The sequence below is a fragment of the Oncorhynchus gorbuscha genome, unplaced genomic scaffold, assembly GCF_021184085.1.
Source record: "Oncorhynchus gorbuscha isolate QuinsamMale2020 ecotype Even-year unplaced genomic scaffold, OgorEven_v1.0 Un_scaffold_1281, whole genome shotgun sequence".
NCBI classification, from domain to species: domain Eukaryota; kingdom Metazoa; phylum Chordata; class Actinopteri; order Salmoniformes; family Salmonidae; genus Oncorhynchus; species Oncorhynchus gorbuscha.
Window position 1 is genome coordinate 48726 of NW_025746102.1, and position 9520 is coordinate 58245.

The following is a 9520-nucleotide window of genomic DNA, read 5'->3' on the forward strand; positions in this document are numbered from 1 at the left end:
AATTGCCACGCACTTAGATGAGCTTGCAAAGTATCTTGACGGATACTTCCCTACAAGAGAGTCATATCCAGCATGGGTGAGACAGCCGTTCACGTTTAGTGTTGAGACAACAGATGTCAATGATGAATACCTCGACGAAATCATTGAAATTCAGCAGAGCCACGTTCAACAGCAACTCTTCAGAACAACAACTCTTTCAACGTTTTGGTGTCAACAAATGGTAACGTACCTTGTTATTGCTGAGAAAGCTCTGGAGATTTTCATACCGTTTGTTACAACATATCTTTGCGAGCAATCCTTTGAGGATGCTGGACATAAAAACGAAGAAAAGGAACAGACTTTGTTGTGAAAATGACATGAGAGTGGCACTTGCCAAGGTGAAGCTGCGCATTTCTGAACTGGTCTCTGAAAGGAAACAGCAGAAGTCACACTGATTTGCAGCAAATATTCATTATTATGTTTTTGTTTTTGTGTGAAAATCATGTTTTGATGATTTTGTTCTTTGAACACAGTGATGTTGATGCACGGTTCATTTTGTGCACCAGTAAACTATGTTATGAATTTGAAAAAATAATATTTTATTTTTCCAATTAAGAAGGGTTCGGTGAATGCGCATAAGAAACTGGTGGGGTTCAGTACCTCCAACAAGGTTAAGAACCACTGCTATAGATGATATTGTTCATTTATTTTATTTTGAAGAGGTTAATGTATATTTAACTTATATTTATTTTAAGTTATTCATCAATGTTAAGAGAATTTTCCATTCAAGAATTTGGTACCAATTCCATGCATATCCTGGCTTCAGGGCCTGAGCAACAGGCCATTTACTTTGGGCTCGTCATTCAGACAGGAAGTGGAGACAAATAGACCCTAGCCTGAAGAAGTTTTAATGTTAAAAGAGAATTTTCCATTTAATAATTTTCTCATTAAATTACATTTAGACTGTAAAAGATATCCGTTAGCACATTTCTTATCAGTCTTGCATCAAACAGCTCACTGTCAGTAAATATCGTACAGTAAATTTTGGACTACAAGAGAGCTGCAAGGCTGCAAAGGTAGAGTTATTTAAAGCTTTGAATGGGTCGAATGGGTTCTGGGGGTTTGTGGTTACAGCAATTGCAGGGTTGGTGTGGCCTGTGGTGGTGGGGCCCAATGTGGTATCTTTTAATGGGACCCAAAATCCCTGCCAGCGCTCCTGGATACCCCATCCAAGGTGTAATTAATAACTTCACCATGCTCAAAGGGATATTCAATGTCTGCTTTTTTTTTGTATCTACCAGTGGCGGTTGGTGCCGTTTAAGATGAGGGAGGACCATTTATTTTCTCATGAGCACGGACTTATTTCTATTACAGCATATTGGATGACTGTCGTTCATATTCCATTCACCCAGTTCAACGTAACATCGATAGGTTTAGGCTACTACGTGATACTCACATTTTCCGTGTACCCATCATGAGGTTGCTACAACCGTCCTAGACTATGAATGAAAGATGACAGCGTAGGTGTACACAGGTTGAGAGACAGTTGAGTAATCAAGGAGAAAGACAGTGACACATTCAATACCGCCTTCAACACTCTTGCCTGCATCTAGCTGATCTAGGGTGTAGTCATTAGTCCAACAGTTGCAAACAAGAGTTTCTATTGGACAAATATAGGTATGTTAATCCTCGTTTTTTCCCCCCGTTTGCTTCCGTTTAAGAAACATTTTTCAACAGAATCGGCGGAATGAATTCACCCCTGATTACAAGCAAACCGAGTTGACTTTCATAGCAGCCACATACGAACAGCATGATCACTTTGATCGTTGTATAATTCCTTCTCGCATCTACACTCTTTCCTCCGGTCGCCTTTTCCCTTCGGTTGTGGACTTCAGTGCACAACACATCAGCTGTCTGTGACAAGACAAAGAGAACATTCCTAGCCAAACATTCATATCATAACCGCTACACACAGCCAAGATCGTTGTCACCATATTAACTTCATAGTCAACATAGCTACTGGAACTAACTAACGCGTTAGTAAACCTGCTACAATCATGCAGTACAGTGTACAGTCAGCAGCAAGCAGTTTAGCAATAAATTAATAAAACCAAATGTTTACCTTGACTTGGAAGAGTTCCAGTGTTGGATAACCATAGCCAGCTAGCTAACATAGCATCCCTCTCTGTTGGATAGCCATAGCCAGCTAGCTAACATAGCATCCCTCTCTGTTGGATAACCATAGCCAGCTAGCTAATATAGCATCCCTCTCTGTTGGATAACCATAGCCAGCTAGCTAACATAGCATCCCTCTCTGTTGGGTAACCATAGCCAGCTAGCTAACATAGCATCCCTCTCTGTTGGATAACCACAGCCAGCTAGCTAACATAGCATCCCTCTCTGTTGGATAGCCATAGCCAGCTAGCTAACATAGCATCCCTCTCTGTTTGAGCTGGGTAGGCTAAACTAGCTAGCTAAGTAAGTGAAAGTGAACAAAAATAAAACTAAATATAGCTCTCTCTCTCTCTCTTGCTTCTCCTTAATTTTTAAAGTGATTAATTTGTTCAAAACTTTTCAACTATTGTATTTCTCTTTCTTGGAGTCAACTACTCTACCACACTGTATACACTGCAGTGTTGGCTAGCTGTAGCTTATGCTTTCAGTACTAGATGAATTCGCTGATCTTTTGATTGCGTGGACAACATTCATGCTGCAAGAGCTCTGATAGGTTGGAGGAAGTCCTCCCGGAAGTTGTCATAGTTACTGTGTAAGTCTATGAAAGGGGGTGTTAAAGGGGGTGTTAAAGGGGGTGTTAAAGGGAACTGTTATTGGATTGCCACAACTCTGAATTAAATTGAGGCCAAAAGGTTAATTCCACTTTTTCCCCCTCGGAACTCTTGGAAATACGTAGCAAAGAAGAAGGAGGGTTGGGGTTCAATGTGACGTACATCCCCTCAACAGCCCACGTTTATATTGGTAGCACATTGGTAGCACATAACAAGTTGAATCAGGTGAGTTTGTCTGAAGCTACTGGAGGACTGGAGTTGGGCTGTTGGGGGTACTGGAGGACTGGAGTTGGACTGTTGGGGGTACTGGAGGACTGGAGTTGGGCTGTTGGGGGTACTGGAGGACTGGAGTTGGACTGTTGGGGGTACTGGAGGACTGGAGTTGGGCTGTTGGGGTACTGGGGACTGGAGTTGGGCTGTTGGGGGTACTGGAGGACTGGAGTTGGGCTGTTGGGGGTACTGGAGGACTGGAGGTGGGCTGTTGGGAGTACGGGAGTTGGGCTGTTGGGAGGACTGGGGGACTGGTTGGGCTGTTGGGGGTACTGGGGGACTGGAGTTGGGCTGTTGGGGGTACTGGGGACTGAAGTTGGGCTGTTGGGGGTACTGGAGGACTGGAGTTGGGCTGTTGGGGGTACTGGAGGACTGGAGTTGGGCTGTTGGGGGTACTGGAGGACTGGAGTTGGGCTGTTGGGGGTACTGGAGGACTGGAGTTGGGCTGTTGGGGGTACTGGAGGACTGGTTGGGCTGTTGGGGGTACTGGAGGACTGGAGTTGGGCTGTTGGGGGTACTGGAGGACTGGAGTTGGGCTGTTGGGGGTACTGGAGGACTGGAGTTGGGCTGTTGGGGGTACTGGAGGACTGGAGTTGGGCTGTTGGGGGTACTGGAGGACTGGAGTTGGGCTGTTGGGGGTACTGGAGGACTGGAGTTGGGCTGTTGGGGGGGGGGACTGGTTGGGCTGTTGGGGGTACTGGGGGACTGGAGTTGGGCTGTTGGGGGTACTGGGGGACTGGAGTTGGGCTGTTGGGGGTACTGGAGGACTGGAGTTGGGCTGTTGGGGGTACTGGAGGACTGGAGTTGGAGCTGTTGGGGGTACTGGAGGACTGGAGTTGGGCTGTTGGGGGTACTGGAGGACTGGAGTTGGGCTGTTGGGGGTACTGGAGGACTGGAGTTGGGCTGTTGGGGGTACTGGAGGACTGGAGTTGGGCTGTTGGGGGTACTGGAGGACTGGAGTTGGGCTGTTGGGGGTACTGGAGGACTGGAGTTGGGCTGTTGGGGGTACTGGAGGACTGGAGTTGGGCTGTTGGGGGTACTGGAGGACTGGAGTTGGGCTGTTGGGGGTACTGGAGGACTGGAGTTGGGCTGTTGGGGGTACTGGAGGACTGGAGTTGGGCTGTTGGGGGTACTGGAGGACTGGAGTTGGGCTGTTGGGGGTACTGGAGGACTGGAGTTGGGCTGTTGGGGGTACTGGGGACTGGAGTTGGACTGTTGGGGGTACTGGAGGACTGGAGTTGGGCTGTTGGGGGTACTGGAGGACTGGAGTTGGGCTGTTGGGGGTACTGGAGGACTGGAGTTGGGCTGTTGGGGGTACTGGAGGACTGGAGTTGGGCTGTTGGGGGTACTGGAGGACAGGAGTTGGGCTGTTGGGGGTACTGGAGGACAGGAGTTGGGCTGTTGGGGGGTACTGGAGGACAGGAGTTGGGCTGTTGGGGGTACTGGAGGACTGGAGTTGGGCTGGGGGGGGACTGGTTGGGCTGTTGGGGGTACTGGAGGACTGGAGTTGGGCTGTTGGGGGTACTGGAGGACTGGAGTTGGGCTGTTGGGGGTACTGGAGGACTGGAGTTGGGCTGTTGGGGGGGTACTGGAGGACTGGAGTTGGGCTGTTGGGGGTACTGGAGGACTGGAGTTGGGCTGTTGGGGGTACTGGAGGACAGGAGTTGGGCTGTTGGGGGTACTGGAGGACAGGAGTTGGGCTGTTGGGGGTACTGGAGGACAGGAGTTGGGCTGTTGGGGGTACTGGAGGACAGGAGTTGGGCTGTTGGGGGTACTGGAGGACAGGAGTTGGGCTGTTGGGGGTACTGGAGGACAGGAGTTGGGCTGTTGGGGGTACTGGAGGACAGGAGTTGGGCTGTTGAGGGGTACTGGATTTGACAGGAGTTGGGCTGTTGGGGGTACTGGAGGACAGGAGTTGGACTGTTGGGGGTACTGGAGGACAGGAGTTGGGCTGTTGGGGAGGACAGGAGTACTGGAGGACAGGAGTTGGACTGTTGGGATGACTTGGGCTGTTGGGGGGATACTGGAGACTGGAGTTGGGCTGTTGGGGGTACTGGAGGACAGGAGTTGGGCTGTTCCCGGGGAGGATAACTGGTAGGACAGGAGTTGGGCTGTTGGGGGTACTGAGGTATCTGGATGACAGGAGTTGGGCTGTTGGGGGTACTGGATGACAGGAGTTGGACTGTTGGGGGTACTGGAGGACAGGAGTTGGACTGTTGGGGGTACTGGAGGACAGGAGTTGGACTGTTGGGGTATCTGGATTTGACCAGATTCCCTGTGGGGGGATACTGGAGGACAGGAGTTGGGCTGTTGGGGGTACTGGAGGACAGGAGTTGGGCTGTTGGGGGGGAGGATACTGGAGGACAGGAGTTGGCCACTGTTGGGGGTACTGGAGGACAGGAGTTGGGCTGTTCCTGGGGGGATACTGGAGGACAGGAGTTGGGCTGTTGGGGGTACTGGAGGACAGGAGTTGATCTGATTCCCGGGGAGGATAACTGGAGGAAGGAGTTGGGCTGTTGGGGGTACTGGAGGACAGGAGTTGGGCTGTTGGGGGTACTGGAGGACAGGAGTTGGGGATAACAGTGATATCACATCAAACACAGATTTGAAGCCTGAAGTTTATGCCGTTTGCTGCATTCTGGAACAAATTCCCGTGGGAGGATAACTCTCCAGTAGGAAGAGATGGCCACAGACGTGATGTATGAGGTATCACACCATTTGATCCAGATTCCCGTGGGAGGATAACTCTCCAGTAGGAAGAGATGGCCACAGACGCCATGTATGAGGTATCACACCATTTGATCCAGATTCCACCATTTGTGGGAGGATAACTCTCCAGTAGGAAGAGATGGCCACAGACGCCATGTATGAGGTATCACACCATTTGATCCAGATTCCCGTGGGAGGATAACTCTCCAGTAGGAAGAGATGGCCACAGACGCCATGTATGAGGTATCACACCATTTGATCCAGATTCCCGTGGGAGGATAACTCTCCAGTAGGAAGAGATGGCCACAGACGCCATGTATGAGGTATCACACCATTTGATCCAGATTCCCGTGGGAGGATAACTCTCCAGTAGGAAGAGATGGCCACAGACGCCATGTATGAGGTATCACACCATTTGATCCAGATTCCCGTGGGAGGATAACTCTCCAGTAGGAAGAGATGGCCACAGACGCCATGTATGAGGTATCACACCATTTGATCCAGATTCCCGTGGGAGGATAACTCTCCAGTAGGAAGAGATGGCCACAGACGTGATGTATGAGGTATCACACCATTTGATCCAGATTCCCGTGGGAGGATAACTCTCCAGTAGGAAGAGATGGCCACAGACGCCATGTATGAGGTATCACACCATTTGATCCAGATTCCTGTGGGAGGATAACTCTCCAGTAGGAAGAGATGGCCACAGACGTGATGTATGAGGTATCACACCATTTGATCCAGATTCCCGTGGGAGGATAACTCTCCAGTAGGAAGAGATGGCCACAGACGCCATGTATGAGGTATCACACCATTTGATCCAGATTCCCGTGGGAGGATAACTCTCCAGTAGGAAGAGATGGCCACAGACGCCATGTATGAGGTATCACACCATTTGATCCAGATTCCCGTGGGAGGATAACTCTCCAGTAGGAAGAGATGGCCACAGACGCCATGTATGAGGTATCACACCATTTGATCCAGATTCCCGTGGGAGGATAACTCTCCAGTAGGAAGAGATGGCCACAGACGCCATGTATGAGGTATCACACCATTTGATCCAGATTCTAGTGTGAAGTCGTCTGTTTGATAGCTCCCCCTGCTGTCTTCCAAGGCCACTCTCATGAGTTTTCATGGTCATTATCATGGGGCATTCAGAGTCCATACGTAACTAGATGTGGTTTTCATCTCCGCAGAACGAGTATGACAACAGTTCGTATCTTCGTCGACGTTTTAGCTGGGTGGTGGTTAAACTCATTGTAGTTGTATTCGATGATATATTTTAGGTCAGCTCATTGAGGAAAAATCAACTTAATAACATCCCCTTAGGGAGTCTTAGAGGTTTTACATGCATACATTCTGACAACAAAACAAATGAACCCCTTCAGATCCATTTGACTTATTTGACCTTTATTTAACTTGGCAAGTCAGTTAAGAACAAATTCTTATTTTCAATGACAGCCTAGGAACTGTGGGTTAACTGCCTGTTCAGGGGCAGAACGCCCCTCCATTTAACCACTGGCAGCCTGGGATTTGAACTTGCAACCACTAGGCTACCCTAGTCCAATGCTCTAACCAGTAGGCTACCCTGCCGCCCCTCCACTCTAACCACTAGGCAACCCTGCCTCCCCTCCACTCTAACCACTAGGCTACCCTGCCGCCCCTCCACTCTAACCACTAGGCTACCCTGCCGCCCCTCCACTCTAACCACTAGGCTACCCTGCCGCCCTCCACTCTAACCACTAGGCTACCCTGCCGCCCTCCACTCTAACCACTAGGCTACCCTGCCGCCCCTCCACTCTAACCACTAGGCTACCCTGCCGCCCTCCACTCTAACCACTAGGCTACCCTGCCGCCCCTCCACTCTAACCACTAGGCTACCCTGCCGCCCCTCCACTCTAACCACTAGGCTACCACTGGCTACGCCCCCTCCACTCTAACCACTAGGCTACCCTGCCGCCCCTCCACTCTAACCACTAGGCTACCCTGCCGCCCCTCCACTCTAACCACTAGGCTACCCTGCCGCCGCCCCTCCACTCTAACCACTAGGCTACCCTGCCGCCCCTCCACTCTAACCACTAGGCTACCCTGCCGCCCCTCCACTCTAACCACTAGGCTACCCTGCCGCCCCTCCACTCTAACCACTAGGCTACCCTGCCGCCCTCCACTCTAACCACTAGGCTACCCTGCCGCCCCTCCACTCTAACCACTAGGCTACCCTGCCGCCCCTCCACTCTAACCACTAGGCTACCCTGCCGCCCTCCACTCTAACCACTAGGCTACCCTGCCGCCCTCCACTCTAACCACTCTTGTCCACTCTAACCACTAGGCTACCCTGCCGCCCACTCTAACCACTAGGCTACCCTGCCGCCCTCCACTCTAACCACTAGGCTACCCTTCCGACCTCCACTCTAACCACTAGGCTACCCTGCCGCCTCTACACTCTAACCACTAGGCTACCCTGCCGCCCCTCCACTCTAACCACTAGGCTACCCTGCCGCCTCTACACTCTAACCACTAGGCTACCCTGCCGCCCCTCCACCACTCTAACCCACTACTAGGCTACCCTGCCGCCCCCCTCCACTCTAACCACTAGGCTAGCCGCCCTCCACTCTACCACTGCTACCCTGCCGCCTCTCCACTCTAACCACTAGGATACCCTGCCTCCTCTCCACTCTAACCACTAGGCTACCCTGCCTCCTCTACACTCTAACCACTAGGATACCCTGCCTCCTCTACACTCTAACCACTAGGATACCCTGCCTCCTCTACACTCTAACCACTAGGCTACCCTGCCACCTCTAGAGATGACGGATCACCTGGAATGAGACTGAACCAGCTGTTCTGTGGGTGAGGAAGAGAGTTATCTGAAGATGGGCATCTTGTACAGTATGTTTCCGCCTCGTCTCCATTGGTCTTTCAGACCTGTATCAGTAACTATCTCCTCTATCATATGGGCTCATAGTAGTTACATACAACTGATGTTATTGCCATTGTGTGTCCATAGTGAACGTTATGCTACTGATGTTACAATTTGACAGTAATTATTCAAGACACAATCAAAATGCTAAAAGGCACACATTGATCATTTTTTATTTCTTTATTTTTTTTTGCTTTTAATATATTGGTTAATAACTTGATTGGTGGAATTATAAGGAAAAAAAGAAGACAAATTCAAACTGTCTGGGTGATAAAAAAACATATTTATGGTATCCTGACTAGAATTGTAGTGTGTAGTGTATGTGTGTAGTGTGTGTGTGAGTAGTGTGTGTGTGTGAACTGTGTGCTGTATGTGTGTAGCGTGTGTAGTGTCTGTGTAGCGTGTGTAGTGTGTGTAGCATGTGTGTAGCATGTGTAGTGTGTAGTGTATGCGTGTGTGTGTGTGTGTGTAGCGTGTAGTGTCCAGACACTCTTCATATTAGCATCATTAGTGGTTCAGCTGCTTCAGGACTTGAACTGTTGAAGATCTTGTAGTGTGAAGATCTTGGACCTTCTTCTGAGGCATAGAAGACTTCCACACCATCCCCTGAAACAAAGTCAACGGCTGCGTCCCCATAAGGCCCTGTTTAAAAAGGTAGTGCACTACACAGGCAATAGGGTGCCATTCGGGACAGAACCCAAACACTTTCCTTCAGAAGTCATTGGTGCTTCCTGCACCTCATCTGAGACTGTAAGACTCTAAAGTTAATACAACATTTACATTTTTTATTTTTTTTAACTGACAAATTAATGAAATCTCAACTTCCTGGCAAATAAAAGCAAACTTGTCCATCCTC

At 49.8% G+C, this 9520-nt stretch overlaps 1 long non-coding RNA gene across 1 annotated transcript in view; it reads right to left on the minus strand.

Annotated features, from left to right (window-relative positions):
- Window positions 1-8829: 8829 nt before the first annotated feature.
- Window positions 8830-9520, minus strand: part of LOC124022050 — a 2097-nt gene continuing 1406 nt past the window's right edge. The window contains exon 2 of the long non-coding RNA XR_006836333.1: window positions 8830-9520. This exon is cut by the window's right edge and continues 442 nt beyond it. This is a non-coding gene — a long non-coding RNA (uncharacterized LOC124022050).